Here is a 17,761-nt window from a genome sequence, read left to right as displayed (position 1 = left end):
TTGATTATGTTTGAAAGGAGGTCTTCCGTTGAAGTTTGAGCTTCATAGACGCTAACCTGCTCAGTTTTCATTAGCCTACTCATATTCTCCTTTAGTGATTTTCTTTAGTTATTTTCTTTGACGTTACAATTAGGCAGTCATCAATTGGGCTTCCGAATGTCAATTGGTGTTTAAACATAAATTACTTTAGTCATATATTTGAAGGAGACTAATAGCTTAATATATCCTCTTTCGGTCAAGTTGGTACTATTTGACGATATCTTTGAGTTTTAGAGGATTAAAGTCAATTTTGGCTCATAACTTATTTAATTGGATCTTGTTAGAATGCTCACTTGTAAAAATGGGTTTTTTTGGAGTCATTGATGTCCCCTTTAGCGACCATCCTCAAATAATGAACACCGTAGTTCTTTAGGCCGAGGTGTGCCATTCAACAAAGCATATGATTTATGGCCCTCAAAGACTAAATCTATAAAATCATTTTTTAGGGAACTAATTGAGGCGTGTCATGCCAAATAAAATCTCAAAACCCATGGCCCTCACTTAATTAATATTAACCCTTTAGAAATCGAGGCGTGCCATTAGCTGAATTTTTCATGGCCCTCGCAAATTTGAAAGTGCGTAGTTGCTTTAGGCGCGCTATTTAAATTGCTTTCTTTATTTATTAAATTCGGGGGTGCATTTCATGTGACCCGATTTCAATTCTCAACAATGTTAAATAAAATATGTCGTGGACCGCGGGTGCATTTCATGTGTCATGGTTCAAGATGTGTTTTGGATAACGTTGAATCTTCCTAAAACAATTTAAAAGCGGTTAATAATTTAAAATTATACCACAGGTTAAAACATGTATTAAAATCAGATAATAGGCCAATTATAATAGTTTAAGCGACCGTGCTAGAACCACGGAATTCGAGGGTGCCTAAAACCTTCCTTCGGGTTAACAGAATTCCTTATTCAGAATTTCTTGTTTGCAGACTTCAAAAGGAAAGTCGCAATCTTCCTCGATTTAGGATTTAAAAATAAACCGGTGACTTGGGACACCAGAAAACAAACCATCCCAAGTGGCGACTCTGAATTTAATGAATAAATAATTCCATTTCGAATAATGTCACTTAAAGTGGAAAAACTCCCTTGTGCTACCTTCGGGGTGTAGGAAAAAAGGAGGTGTGATCTTGAAAATTTCTTATCAAGAAGGTCTGCTAAGTCATCAAGAGATTTGAATTTAAAATCTTGAACCTCAGGAGGCCTTTGAACATGAGTAAGAACTGTTTGATCAACCGGTTTGATTCTCGAAGTTGAGGCAATATCGGTTGGTCCTTTGTCAGTACTCATCTTCTTTATTAAAGCAGTCAAATCATCAAATTTTTTATCAAGAGAATCGATATGTTCTCCTAAATTTTTTACATATAAACCCAAATAATTGTTTTGAGAAATCAATTTATAAATTTCTACGATACTAACAACTGCAACATTATCGTCAACAAATTTTTGAAAAGCAGTGAATGTAATACCAGTATTATTAGGTAAAATAAAGGGAGCTTGAGGAGGGTAAATGGCTTTAGTAATATTACCACTCCCATCTTTATAAGATCTTTCTAACACCTTTATTTAAAGAGGCAAATAAGTTGCTATAAACCAAGGAACAAAATACATAATTTGATTATGCAAAGCACAATTTTCGTAAAATTCTTGAAAAATACTGTTTAAATCTTCTTTGCTATAAGTATCAAAAAACCAAGTTTTAAACTGGCTCCATTTATCACTAAAAAATTCTTTTTGAATATATTTTCTTGCCCGTGAACCTGGGCAAAAATCAATTTGGTGTGGAATCATTAAGTATCATTGGGGTAGAAATCCATTTCGGATACATAAGGAATATCCTTATCAGAAATATTGTCATTTTCTTGAACAATATTTGTTTGTGGGTTAATTTTAACCCTTTCGACAGACTTATTACTCACCTTTGTAGCGATAGTGTGTAACGATGCTGCACGATTTCGAGCTCGACCATAGACTGGCTCGACATGAGAAATATGTTGAATAGCAGGTAAAAGTCTATATTAGAAAACGAATGTTTATTATAAACAGTAGACTTGTCATCAAATTGAATACAAATCCTATCATCCGGGTTTTGAGTAACATGCAAACAATCAGTATTTGACAAGTCATTAGTAATCTGACTTGGGGATATAACCGAATTTAAAGTCCAAGTAGTTGAGAAATTAATTTCTTCCCACCTAATAGGTCTCCTAGTGGTGACCTTGGACCTTGCAAAATTGGTTTCTACTAATATGGTCTGATCCGATGTATCGTATAACTTACATCGAGGATTTAAAGTAGACAATAATTTAAAATTATCCTATAAGATAAACATATAAGTTCAGAACCAGGCACATAATTATAACCATGCGTTTTCACATTTAAAGTCAAGGCATCAAGAATATTAACATCAGAAAAAGATGCTAGAAATCTGAATTTCAGACAGTCTCTGATGGGTTCGATTGAATCTACTGTGACCTATGGTTAACTTGTTATACACTTCTGGATAAGATTCTGATTATACTTGTTCTAAGACTGAGTCCGAAGCTGAGATTGATCTGATAGATTTATCTGAAAGTAGTAAAGATTTGGATAATACTTGCACCGCTTGTAAAGGTGATATTTGCACTTGTGATGATGATGAGTTTTATAAATTGAAATCACAATTTCAAGATTTGAATATAAAAACTATTACATTTGACAACGTAATAGAACTTTTAAAGGAAATTACTGATGAGAAAATTCGTAAAAAATTTATAAATTTGACTGGAAGTTCTAGTTCTAGTGGTTCAAAGTTTTTTGAAAGACCAAAAAACGAATTTGAATATTTTGCGCCATATTCTTTGTCTGAAGTTAATAAACATGTTGCAGTACCTTTGAAGGTTGGCGGTAGTCCGCACGACCAGTAAAGATTCAAAAAATTACCTCGATACAAAGATCGATTGATTTTGCTTCAAAATTTCCTGATGTTATTACTGACAGGACTCAATTACAAAGATTTTTGGGAAGTTTGAATTATATATCCCCTTTCTATAAAAGTTTATTTCGCGATCTAGCCCCTCTGTACGACAGGCTGAAAAAAGATCATAGGTAGTCTTGGACTAACCAGCATACTACGTTAGTCAAAAGTATTAAAAAGCGTGTTAGGTTTCTACCTTGACTAACTCTTGCTAATCCTACATGGCAAAAAATTATTGAGACAGATGCGTCCAACGTTGGCTACAGTGGGATTTTAAAGCAAGTGAATCCCAACAATAAGAGTGAATAACTGATAAGATTTCACTCTGGTAAATGGACCGAAGCCCAGAAGAAATATGCTATTATGGCTCATGAAATGTTAACTATTGTTAAATGTGTTTTAAAATTTCAAGACGATTTATATAATTAAAAGTTTTTAATAAAAACTGATGCTCAATCTGCTAAATATATGTTTGACAAAGATTTCAAACATGATGCGTCTAAATTAATATTTGCTAGATGGCAAGCTCAACTGGCGCCTTTTGATTTTGAAATTCAATACAAAAAAGGAATTGATAATTCCCTTCTGGATTTTTTATCCCGGGAATACTTAGACTGATTATAAATTTCTATACGACTTTTCTCGATGAAGAATTATTAATTACTATCCTTAAAGTGGTTAGATTAAATAGAGACCTACAAAGTCTCATAATTGAATTGATAATTGAAGAAATCATTGATAACTTGATTAAAAATGAATTTTCTATTCATGATTATGCTGAAATTGTTAGGGATGATATACTGGATTATTACTTCTGAAAATAAATTGACTTGTTATTTGTGTAGAATGGACCCTTCATGGGCCACCAGAGGCAGAGGTAGGGTAAGATCTTCCCCTAGTAGATCATATTCTCAAGGATCGTCATACGAATCCTCATCAAGTTCTCTGGTGATACAAGTAGGGAAAAGAGATTAATAAACTCTAAGATATTTCATAAAGGAGATTAATCAGTAGGTCCATCTATACATCTGGATGATATTCCAGAAGATAATCCATTATACGGTCATCTACAGGGATATTTGGCCGCCAAAAAGCAAAGTCATAGATTTGCTTCAATCGCTAGAGATGTCACGACCCGGATTTCCCACCATCGGGTGTCGTGATGGCGCCTACTATCGGAGCTAGGCAAGCCAAATGTTTAAAACACCTTTCCTGCTTTCTTTGAACAATATAATAAGCGAGATAAAATCTAAGCGGCAGACTTTAAATTTAAAACAACTGAAAACCAAAAGTGCGGAAGTTTGAACCAAAATGCTACCCAGAGTTTGGTATCACTAGCTCACGGACTACTACAGAATGCTACAAACAATGTCTGAAAGGAAAATACATCATGTTTGTCTGATACAAGATAAACAAATGAAAAACATGGAAAGGGACTTCGGCCTGCGAACGCTAGCTAGACTACCTCGAGAGTCCCTGGACTTAAGATAGCTCCCAAAAAAGTCCTACTGCTGCGGTCCGAAAGCTGCTCCCTGATCTGTGCACAAAAATGCACAGAGTGCAGCATCAGCACAACCGACCCCATGTGCTGGTAAGTGCTTGGCCTAACCCCGGTGAAGTTGTGACGAGGCTAGACAGGACCTACCACAATTAACCTGTACAAATATCTATAACAAGTGCAAGAAAACAATAACAAGATAATACAAAGTAAGGCTGGGAGGGGACATGCTATCGGGGAGTAACAGATAAAAATAAAATATCGGAAATAAACAGAAGAAACTCCGGTTTCCATAATATGATATATATATATATATATATATAAGTGGACGGCGTGCCACACGATCCCATAATATCATATATAAGTGGACGGCGTGCCACACGATCCCATAATATCATATATAAGTGGACGGCGTGCCACACGATCCCATAATATCATATATAAGTGGACAGCGTGCCACACGATCCCATAATATCATATATAAGTGGACGGCGTGCCACACGATCCCATAATATCATATATAAGTGGATGGCGTGCCACACGATCCCATAATATCATATATAAGTGGACGGCGTGCCACACGATCCCATAATATCATATATAAGTGGACGGCGTGCCACACGATCCCAAAATATCATATATAAGTGGACGGCGTGCCACACGATCCCATAATATTATATATAATATCTGACTTCATATAGTAGACCCCTTCAGGGGAGGATAACAACTCAATACCTTTAACCCGACAAGGGTACAACTAACAACCCAAAATATCCCGACAAGGGAGAGTATATATGTCAGTATACACATCCCGGCAAGGGAGTACTCACAATACATTCTCTTTTTTTAAATCACTTCTTCCTCAACTAACACATTCATGTTCGAGCTAACGCTCCAAAAGTACACCTATCACAATTCTACCTCAATCGTTCACATTATACGAAACTCATCAAGTAAACAAGGAGATTGTGTCACATTATTCGAATTAAAAGCAATTAAGACTCACGGTCATGCTAGACTTCGGTGCATAGATAACCGTCACCATGCCTATACACCGTACTCCACATTAGCAAGTAGCAAATAACATCCTAATCCTATTCCCTCAAGACAAAGTTAGAACAAACACTTACCTCGAATGCTCCAAACTTAACTCACGCTTCTAGAATAGCTTTACCTCTTGATTCCACCACCAATCCGCTCGAGTTACTTAATCACATTAATAATTACTAATGAATCATTCCTAATGTATGAAAATAGATTTTACAAGGTTTTTCCCAAAAAGGTCAAAAATACCCCGGGACCCACGTGGTCGAGACTCGAGGTTCGGACCAAAAACCGGTTACTCATTCTCCCACGAATCCAAATATATGTTTGTTTTTGAAATCGGACCCCAAATTGAGGTCAAACTCCTTAATTTGTAGAAAACCTAGGTTTTACCCAAAACACCCAATTTCCCCCATGAAAATCTTTGTTTTGAAGTTGAAATCATGTTAAAAGATGTTAAGAAGTGAAAAAAATGAGTTAGAAATCACTTACCAATCGTTTTGAAAAAGAAAAGTTGTTTGGAAAATCGCCTCTTAGGTTTTGGGTTTTTGAAAAGTGGAAAAATGACTGAAAATCCCGAATTATATACTCAGGCTGGGGACTGGCGCGGACCGCGCAGGAATGCACTGCGGCCGCGCCGAGGGAGGGAAGTAGTGGGCTGTCTCAGAACCCACCCAGCGCGGACCGCACTGATTTGGTGCGCGACCGTGCTGGTCGACCCTCTGAACCCCAGCACGCGGACCGCACAGAAAGGCACCGCGGCCGTGTGGCTGCCAGCGCGGACCGGGCAGAAATGGCTGCGGCCGCGCTGGGCCTGCAACATCTGACCTGCATCTTTTTTTTTAAGTTTAAGACCTCCCGGGCCCCACTCAAAACTCACCCGAGCCCTCGGGGCTCCAAAACAAACATGCACACAACCTTAAAAATATCTTACGGACTTACTCGTGCGATCAAATCGCCAAAATAACATCATATACATAGGATCAATCCTCAAAACACATGATTTTCCTTCAACTTTCATAAAACTCAAATTCCCCATCTTAAATTCGAAACCCGTCATATGACATCCGTTTTTAGCCAAACTTCACAGATAGTGCTTAAAACATATTTAAGACTCGTACCGGGCATCGGAACCAAAATACGAGCCCGATACCATGTTTTCTGATCAATTTTCTTCTTCATTTTCCTTAATTAATTTCAAAAAACAATTTCACACAAAAATTCATTTCTCGGGCTTGGGACCTCGGAATTTAATTCCGGGCACACGCCCAAGTCCCATATTTTTCTACGGACTCTCCGGGACCGTCGAATTACAGGTCCTGGTCCGTTTACCCAAAATATTGACCGAAGTCAACTTTAACAATATTAATATCAAAATTCATCAAATGTTTTTCACATAATTCGCATATTTCAACATAAAAGCTTTCCGGCTTCACGCCCGGGCTGCGCATGCAAATCGAGGCAACTAAAAGCGAGGTTTTCAAGGCCTCGGAAGCACGGAATAAGGAAGAACTACGGTGATGACCCTTTGGGTCGTCACAAGAGAAGAGGACAATGATGATATCAAGTCCTACGAAAAACAACCAAAGAAAGAAATAATATTTCTCCTAGAAAACTCTGAGATTCAGCGAAAGTATGAACCATGGAAGATATTCTACAGATACCTGATTAATGGGTTATACTACCCAGGTGAATCATATAAAACCCGCGCTTATTATGAGACCATCCTCATCAGCACAGGTAGTGCAGAATTCCAGCACTTTTCCGGTTATAACACCAATGAGAACGTTTATAACTTCTCAAAAATTATTATTAAACAGATTATATCTGTTGAAGAATGGGGGATATACACGATGAAAGAGAGGCAGATAAGCCTTAATAAATCACCCATGAATTTTACTTACTGGAATTATATCCAGGCATCCGATAGAGTATTATATTATAACAATGATAGACATAAACACACTTGGTTTATTAAAATATATGCAAAGATATTTGCAGGACCTATCCCTAATTGGTTTCTGAACTGGTGGTCATATCACGACCCCACAACAAAGATCTTGCCTGAGCCATTTCTTAAGTTATACAAAGAATGGACAAAATATTTTCTGTTTTTAACTGATTTATATCATACAGATCATATCTGTTATTTAGAAAAAAATTATCAGATATACTTCTTCATTGAATTCTCTATTCCGTGGATTCATAAATGGACCCCCGAATTGGGGTTTACTGAAGAATAGATCCCTTGCTTATACAAGGTCTTTTACAATATTTTTGGGATAAGTTGATGAAGAATGACCCCAAAACAAAATTGTTATACGGTCAAGAATTATTGGATTCCATTAAAGTACAGATCCAGGTATTTGCGACCACTCCCCAAAAGAAAATATTTGATGATAGCTCAGTCAAGCATATTGCTAGGAGAATCTCCATTCAAGATGGAGATAAAACTGATTTAATAAACCAATATCTGGAAGAAATGAAAAGAAATTTGCTTCAAACTTTAAGCCAATGTGAAAAATCAGACACATCAATGCAAAGTGAAACAAGCAACGATGATGTAGAGGAAGATTCTCAACCTATGATGACAGAAAGGATATTGTCTAATAAGAAAATCAAAGAAGTGGAAGATTTCCTACAAACGATGGACAAAGTAGAAGAAAGAAATAGTGGAAAATAGTGAAGCCGCCAAAGACTCCACAACAGGACCCTACTACAATAGTAGAAACATTGTATAGATAGTAGATACACTGTATACACTGTATAAGGGACCCGCATAAGGGACCCACTATACTGTACATAGATTCCTTATGTTTTTTTTCTCTTCCTATAAGTGGGAGCCCTCTCTCATTCCGGGAGGCATCAGAAAATTTCCCTCTCTCTCTTGTAAAGTCTTTGAAGCTTCTTAGCTTCTTCATTTTGTAAATCAGTTGAAGGAAATAAAAGTTTCGAAGGCTCTGATACCATTTACACCATGATCAGGGTAGGCGGGCGGTAGTCCGCACGGTCTGGTAGCTCTGTAACCCTACTCATAAAAGTATCTTTGTACCATCTAAATTAACTAAGGGTCCTACATCTAAGCCCATTTAGTAAAGTATGGACGGTCTCATGCTGATTGGCAAATCTACCGTTAAAATATTCTAGAATTATAAGGATAAGGGTATAAACAACATCTTCTCTACCTTTAACTAAGGCCGGGACGCAAGGCCCTGAAGATGATGAACTGAACTTCGAAACTTTTATTTCCATCAACTGATTTACAAAATGAAAAAGCTAAGAAGCTTAAAAGACTTTATAAGAGAGAGAGAAAGAGAGAGAGAGAGAGAGAGAGAGAGAGAGAGAGAGGGGGGAATTTTCTGATGCCTTCCCGAATGAGAAAGGGCTCCTACTTATAGGAAGAGAAAAAAACATAAGGAATCTATGTACAGTACAGTGGGTCCCTTATGCGGGTCCCTTATACAGTGTATTTACTGTGTATACAGTGTATCTACTATCTATACAATGTTTCTACTATTGTAGTAGGGTCCTGTTGTGGAGTCCTTGGCGGCTTCACTATTTTCCACTATTTCTTTCTTCTACTTTGTCCATCGTTTGTAGGAAATCTTCCACTTCTTTGATTTTCTTATTAGACAATATCCTTTCTGTCATCATAGGTTGAGAATCTTCCTCTACATCATCGTTGCTTGTTTCACTTTGCATTGATGTGTCTGATTTTTCACATTGGCTTAAAGTTTGAAGCAAATTTCTTTTCATTTCTTCCAGATATTGGTTTATTAAATCAGTTTTATCTCCATCTTGAATGGAGATTCTCCTAGCAATATGCTTGACTGAGCTATCATCAAATATTTTCTTCTGGGGAGTGGTCGCAAATACCTGGATCTGTACTTTAATGGAATCCAATAATTCTTGACCGTATAACAATTTTGTTTTGGGGTCATTCTTCATCAACTTATCCCAAAAATATTGTAAAAGACCCTGTATAAGCAAGGGATCTATTCTTCAGTAAACCCCAATTCGGGGGTCCATTTATGAATCCACGGAATAGAGAATTCAATGAAGAAGTATATCTGATAATTTTTTTTCTAAATAACAGATATGATCTGTATGATATAAATCAGTTAAAAACAGAAAATATTTTGTCCATTCTTTGTATAACTTAAGAAATGGCTCAGGCAAGATCTTTGTTGTGAGGCCGTGATATGACCACCAGTTCAGAAACCAATTAGGGATAGGTCCTGCAAATATCTTTGCACATATTTTAATAAATCAAGTATGTTTATGTCTATCATTGTTATAATATAATACTCTATCGAATGCCTGAATATAATCCCAGTAAGTAAAATTCATGGGTGATTTATTAAGGCTTATCTGCCTCTCTTTCATTGTGGATATCCCCCATTCTTTAAAAGATATAATCTGCTTGATAATAATTTTTGAGAAGTTATAAACGTTCTCACTTGTGTTATAACCAGAAAAGTGCTGGAATTCTGCACTACCTGTGCTGATGAGGACGGTCTCACAATAAGCGTGGGTTTTATATGATTCACCTGGGTAGTATAACCCAATAATCAGGTATCTCTGGAATATATTCCATAGTTCATCCTTTCGCTGAATCTAAGAGTTTTCTAGGAGAAATATTATTTCTTTCTTTGGTAGTTTTTTGTAGGACTTGATATCATCGTTGTCCTCTTCTCTAGCGATTGAAGCAAATGTATTACTTTGCTTTTTGGCAGCCAAATATTCATGTAGATGACCGTATAATGGATTATCTTCTGGAATATCATCCAGATGTATAGACGGACCTACTGATGAATCTCATTTATGAAATATCTTAGAGTTTATTAAACTCTTTTTCCCTGCTTGTATCACCTGAGAACTTGATGAGGATCCGTATGACGATCCTTGAGAACATTGTCATGACCCCAATCTCGGTCGTGATGGCGCCCAACAGGATGCGAGGCAAGCCCGACCAATTATCACTCACAATCCCTTCTTATTAGAAATCATTATCAATTTTCAGAAATAGATACCAATTTAATATAAGTAGAAGTCTGAAATAAAAGATTGAAATATGTGGAAGGCAATAATGAAATCTCTACAAATGCCCAATGATCTGGTGTCACAAGTCTGAGCCTCTAATATAAGGTTTCAACAGCCTAATGCAGAAATATGTCAAAAATGTGGAATAGTAAAGAAAGATAGAGGGAGAAATCGGGTCTGCGGACGCCATGCATATACCTCGCTAACTCCGATGAAAAGCTGAACGGCAGGAAAGCTCATTATACACCTTAGGGACACCTGTACCTGCACACACGGTGCAAGAAGTAATGTGAGTACTCCGACCCAGTGAGTAATAACGATAAATAATGGCTGACGGTATGAAATCATGTAAAGGCACAAAGCAGTTCTATATCAAAGCAGTAAATACATTTAAAGAGCAAGTAGTAAAGAAAATTGAATGAAACTCTTTAAACCAGGTGAAAACAGGTAATTTGACAGGCATTAATCCAGTATAAATTCGCTCCTCGAGCATTTCTGTTCATTTACTTATTTCTTACCCTCAATACTCAATTCATATACTTCTCACAATAACCGAAATCGAAACATATATATATACCGCTGCGGCGTACAGCCCGATCCGTATATCGCTGTGGCGCACAACCCGATCCATAATAATAATAGTCAACTGCGCTCACTAAGGGTGTGCAGACTCCGGAGGGGCTCAGCCCAAGCGCTATATTGCTGCGGCGTGCAGCCCAATCCATATATATATATATATATATATATATATATATATATATATATATATATATATATATATATATATATATATATATTTACATATTTTCCGCGGTGCGCAGCCCGGTCCATATAAGTATTTGCTGCGGCGTGCAGCCTGATCCAATATATGTATTTGCATATTTGTTGCGGCGTGCAGCCCGGTCCATATAAGTATTTGCTGCGGCGTGAAGCCCGATCCAATATATGTATTTGTTGCGGCGTGCAGCCCGATCCAACATCATATATAATATCCTCACTATTGGTCCTCAACCCCTCTCAGTCATTATAATCACAGCCTCTCAGGCACAATAATATAAGGTAGGGATCTCTGCCCACATATTTCTCTCATTTATGGTTAACATTTCAGAACCTGGTTCATATAATTTTTAAACAATTAGAATCATGACTGAGGATATGATTTTTAGCAAATAAGTGAGGAAAACCAGTCAAAATCTCATAAGGGTTCTACAGGTCGGCACAAGGCCCCAAACATGGCAACTAGCCCAAGTCAGGATGACAATGCATAAGTCTCAATCAAAATGTAGTGAAAATATCAATTGGGATGGACCAAGTCAGAATCCCCAGTAGAAATGAACCCCACGCTCATCACGCAGCATGTGTCTCATCTCAGTATAGCACTACGTTGTGCAAAATATGGGGTTTCAAACCATCAGGACATCATTTAAAATCATTACTCACCTCAAACTGGCCAAAGTTCTAGCTCGCTATGTCTTTGCCTCTCAAATTGGCCTTCTCGCGCGTCGAATCTGACCAAAATCACAACGAACATGTCACATTATTCTAAAGAAACAATACCCAATTGAAAACATTCGAAAAATATCAAAATTCTCGAAATTGGCGAAACCCGAGCCCCGAGCCCACTTCTCGAAAATTAGAAATTTTTACATCAACGGGTTCCTTATCTCCCCGCGAGTTAATACATACAAAAAGTTCTCAAATCCGACCCCAAATGGTCCTCCAAATCACCAATCAAAATTTCAAAATCCCAAGCGCTATTTCTTCTATTTTTAGCAAGAATTCAATGTTTTTCTAGGTGGATTTCACAATATAAATGAGTTTTAGGTCCGAAATTCTTACCTCCAAACGTTTCTCCTTGAACCCCTGTTCAATCTCCTTCAAAAAGCTCTCAAAATGATCAACTATGGTCGAAAAGTGGACCCAAATCGCGGACAAGAGCACTTAAAAACATTCTGCCCAGGCTTCATCGAGGTGTACCTTGCGTTGTGCAGGTTGTACATCCTCTTACCATTTTCCCTGCTGTACACCTTCTGTTAAAATGCCAATAACCCCTTGTGGAAATATCCAAATAACAAACGGTTTGAATATTTAAAAATTAGACTCGAAGAGCTTTCATTTGATAGGTTGTACACCATATAAATCTTTATATATTCCGAGATATGAGCTTCTAAAATGCATCAGAAAATTCTGTCAAAACGGATCCACCAGCCATATTCGATTCATCATAACTTTCTGATAGAATATCCAAATCATGAATAGTTTAATTTTCTGGAAACTAAAATGCAAGAGCTATAACTTTCATGTTTTGTATTATTTCTGATTCCTTATATATTTCAAGATATGAGCTTCCAAACTGGACTCCTCGCACTAGAAATTTTCTGGTGCACAGCTGAAGCTAAACAAAAATCTACAACTTTTCCAAAGATGAAATAGTCCGTTTAACCACCCGAAACTCACCCGAGGCCATTGGGACCTCAACCAAAAGCACAAACACATCCTAAAACATCATCCAAACTTGTTCCAATCATCAAAACACCTCAATTAACACCAAAACCATCAAATTACATCGAATTCAAGCCTAAGTTCTTCTAAAACTTCCAAAACACGCATTCGATCAAAAACCCAACCAAACCACGTTCGAATGACCTGAAATTTTGCACACATATCCCAAATCACCTAACGAAGCTACAAAAACTCTCTGAATTCAATTCCGACTCTCGGATCAAAATCTCGCCTATCAACCGAAAATCTCCAAAATACTAACTTCGCTAATTCAAGCCATATTCTACCCCGGACCTCCAAAACCACTCCCGATCACACTTCTAAGTCACAAATCACCTCCCGGAGCTAACCGAACCATCGGAATTCACATCTGAGCCCTCTAACTCATAAGTCAATGTCTGGTTGACTTTTCCAACTTAATCTTTCTTAAAAGTAACTAAGTGTCTCATTTCCTACCAAAACCACTCCAAATCAACACGATCACACAAGATATGAATAACGAAGCATGAAGAAATAGAAAATGGGAAAAACGGGGCGGTAACTCATGAGATGATGGGCCGGGTCATCACATCCTCCCCAACTTAAACAAACGCTCGTCCTCGAGCGAGTCAAGAAACATACCTGAAGCCTCAACAGGTGAGGATATCTGCTCCGCATCTCCCGCTCGGTCTCCCAGGTAGCTTCTTTCATGGGCCGACCTCTCCACTGCACTTTTACCGAAGATATATCCTTTGACCTCAATTTCCGAACCTGACGACACAAAATAGCCACTGGCTCCACATTAAAGGTCAAATCATCATCCAACTGAACCGTGCTGAAATCAAAAACATGGGACGGGTCCCCAACATACTTTCGAAGCATAGAAACATGAAATACCGGATGCACACTTGACAAGCTGGGTGGCAAAGCAAGCATATAATCCACCTCCCCAATTCTCCTAAGTGCCTCCAAAGGTCCAATGAATCGTGGAATAAACTTTCCTTTCTTTCCAAATCTCATAACACCCTTCATGGGCGAAACCTTCAACAAGACCTTCTCACCAACCATGTAGGATACATCTCAAACCTTTCGGTTCGCATAACTCTTCTGGCGCGACTGTGCTGTACGAAGCCTTTCCTAAATCACCTTCACCTTCTCTAAGGCATCCTGAACCAAATTTGTCCCCAATAGCCTAGCCTCGCCGGGCTCGAACCAACCAACTAGAGATCTACATCGCCTCCCATACAAAGCCTCATACGGAGCCATCTGAATACTCGACCGGTAGTTGTTATTGTAGGAAAACTCTGCAAGCGGCAAAAACTCATCCCATGAACCTCCAAAATCGATGATACAAGCACGTAACATGTACTCCAATATCTGAATAGTACGCTCGGACTATCCGTCCGTTTGAGGATGAAATGTTGTGCTCAACTCCACCTGAGTACCCAACTCTCTCTAAACGGCTATCCAAAATTGTGAAGTAAACTGAGTAACTCTATCTGAGATGATGGAAACTGGAACATCGTGCAACCGAACAATCTCCCGGATATAAATCCCTGCCAACCACTCTGAAGAATAGGTAGTACATACAAGAATGAAGTGTGCGGACTTGGTCAGCCGATCCAAAATCACCCAAATAGCATCAAATTTCTTCGAAGTCCGTGGAAGTCCAACAACAAAGTCCGTAGTGATCATCTCCCACTTCCACTCAGGAATAACCATCTGCTGAAGTAAGCCACCCGGTCTTTGATGCTCATATTTCACCTACTGACAATTGAGATACCGAGCTACAAATCCCACAATATCTTTCTTCATTCTTATCCACCAATAGTGCTGCCTCAAATCTTGATACATCTTCGCGGCACACAGATGAATAGAATATCGCGAGCTGTGGGCCTCCTCCAGAATCAATTCTCTAAGCCCATCCACATTGGGAACACAAATCCGGCCTTGCATCCGCAACACACCATCATCACCGATGGTCACATCTCTGGAATCATAATGCTGAACTCTGTCCTTAAGGACAAGCAAGTGCAGATCATCATACTGGCGCTCTCTGATGCGATCATATAAGGAAGACCGAGAAACCACGCAAGCCAACACCCGACGGGGCTCCGAAATATCTAGTCTCACAAACAGAATGGCCAAAGCCTGAACATCAATTCCAAAGGGTCTCTCCCCAACTGGAATGTACGCCAAACTCCCCATACTTACTGCATTTTGGCTCAAAGCATCGGCCACTACATTGGCCTTTCCCGGATGATACAAAATAGTAATATCATAATCCTTAAGCAACTCTAGCCATCTCCGCTGCCTCAAATTAAGATACTTCTACTTGAACAAATGCTAAAGACTGCGATGATCCTTGAATACTTCATAAGATACGCCATACATATAGTGCCTCCAAATTTTCAATGCATGAACCATGGCAGCCAACTCCAAATCATGAGCAGGATAGTTCTTCTCATGGGGTTTCAACTGACGAGAAGCATATGCAATCACTTTACCCTCCTGCATCAATACACAGCCAATCCCAACTCTCGAAGCATCACAATATACGGTGTATAAACCTGAAGCTGATGGCAAAACCAGCACTGGAGGTGTGGTCAAAGCTGTCTTGATCTTCTAAAAGCTCTCCTCACACTCGTTCGACCATACGAATGGTGCACCCTTCTGAGTCAACTTGGTCAAGGGCGATGCAATGGATGAAAATCCCTGAATAAACCGGCGATAATAGCCTGCTAAGCCAAGAAAGCTACAAATCTGTGTGGTTGAGGATGGTCTAGCCAACTCTGAACCGCCTCTATCTTCTTTGGATCAACCTGGATACCCTCGCTAGACACTATATGTCCCAAAAATGCCACTGAACCAAGCCAGAACTCACACTTGGAGAACTTCGCATAAAGCTTCTCCTCCCTCAATCTTTGCAACACTACACGCAAATTCTCTGTGTGCTCCTCCTGACTAAGCGAGTACACCAGAATATCATCAATGAATACAATGACGAATGAATCCAAATAAGGCTGAAATACACTGTTCATGAAATGCATGAATGTTGCTGGGGCATTGGTCAGCCCGAAAGACATGACAAGAAACTCATAGTGACCATATCTAGTCCTGAAAGCAGTCTTAGGAATATCTTAATCCCTGATCTTCAATTGGTGATAGCCCGAACGGAGATCAATCTTGGAGAACACACTCGCTCCCTGAAGCTGATCAAATAAGTCATCAATGCGAGGCAAAGGATACTTGTTCTTCACTGTTACTTTATTCAATTGCATGTAATCAATGCACATTCTCATTGTGCCATCTTTCTTTTTCACAAATAAAACTGGCGCACCCCAAGGTGACACACTAGGCCGAATGAACCCCTTATCTAGGAGTTCCTGAAGCTGCTCCTTCAACTCTTTCAATTCTGTTGGTGCCATACGATATGGCAGAATGGAAATGGGCTGAGTGCCCAGCACCAGGTCAATACCAAAATCAATATCCCTGTCCGGCGGCATGCCCGACAGGTCTGCAGGAAATACATTGGGAAAATCCCTCATAACTGGGACAGAATCAATACTAGGAGTCTCAGCTCCAACATCTCGCACAAAATCTAGATATGACAGATAACCCTTCCCAACCATACGCTAGGCTTTCAAGAAAGAAATCACTCTGCTAGGAACATAATCAGTCACACCACGCCACTCGATCCGTGGTACACCCGACATAGCCAAAGTAACTGTCTTAGCATGACAGTCTAGAATAGCATGACACGGAGATAACCAATCCATGCCCAAAATAATATCAAAGTCCACCATGCTCAATAGAAATAGATCAACTTGGGTCTCCAGACCCCCTATAGTCACAACACATGACTGGTACACACGGTCCACAATAATAGTATCGCCCACCGGGGTAGATATGTGAACAGGTAAAGAAAGAAACTCCTGGGGCGTACCCAAATAATGAGCAAAATATGAGGACACATAAGAATAGGTGGAACCGGGATCAAATAATACAACATCATCTCTGTGGCAGACTGAGACAATACTTGTGATGACAACATCTAAAGCAATGGCATCTGTCCGGCCTGGAATAGCATAGAAACGGGCCTGGCCACCGCTTGATCGACCCCCCCCCCCTCTGGGGTGACCCCTAACTGCCTGACCTCCACCCCTAGCTGGCTGGGTGGGTGGTGAAATAACTGGAGCGGAAGTCGAGGGCTGACCCCTCTGCTGATACTGAACATCATGAAGTCGAGGACACTGTCTCCTCATATGCCCAAACACTCCGCACTAGTAACAACTACCCGGTGCTGGAGGTAGGGACTGAAGGGAACCTATGGCACTAGAAGGACCAGTAGAATGACCTGCCACAGAAGAACCCTGTACTGATGGAGCACGAGATAAACTCTGAGCTGGGAGGGCTCTTAGTGAAGGCTGACCCTGCTGAGAACCATGATAACCACGACCTAAAGATCCCCTGCGATACTTTGGACAGGCCGACTGAGCGGGCCTTAAAGAACAGCCTTTACCATTCTGGAACTGGCCCCTAGATGGAGCACCACTGAAACTACCAGAACCTCGAGGCCTCTTGGCCTCCCTTTCCTCTCTATCCTTCCGGCGAGCCGTCTCAATCTCCCGATAAATATCAACCACCTCCTCAAATGAAACACCCAAAACTCTCTCTCTAGTCATCAAGATACGGAG

This window comes from Nicotiana tabacum, chromosome 8 (genome assembly GCF_000715075.1).
Source record: "Nicotiana tabacum cultivar K326 chromosome 8, ASM71507v2, whole genome shotgun sequence".
Classification (NCBI taxonomy): domain Eukaryota; kingdom Viridiplantae; phylum Streptophyta; class Magnoliopsida; order Solanales; family Solanaceae; genus Nicotiana; species Nicotiana tabacum.
This window is presented reverse-complemented; position numbering follows the sequence as displayed.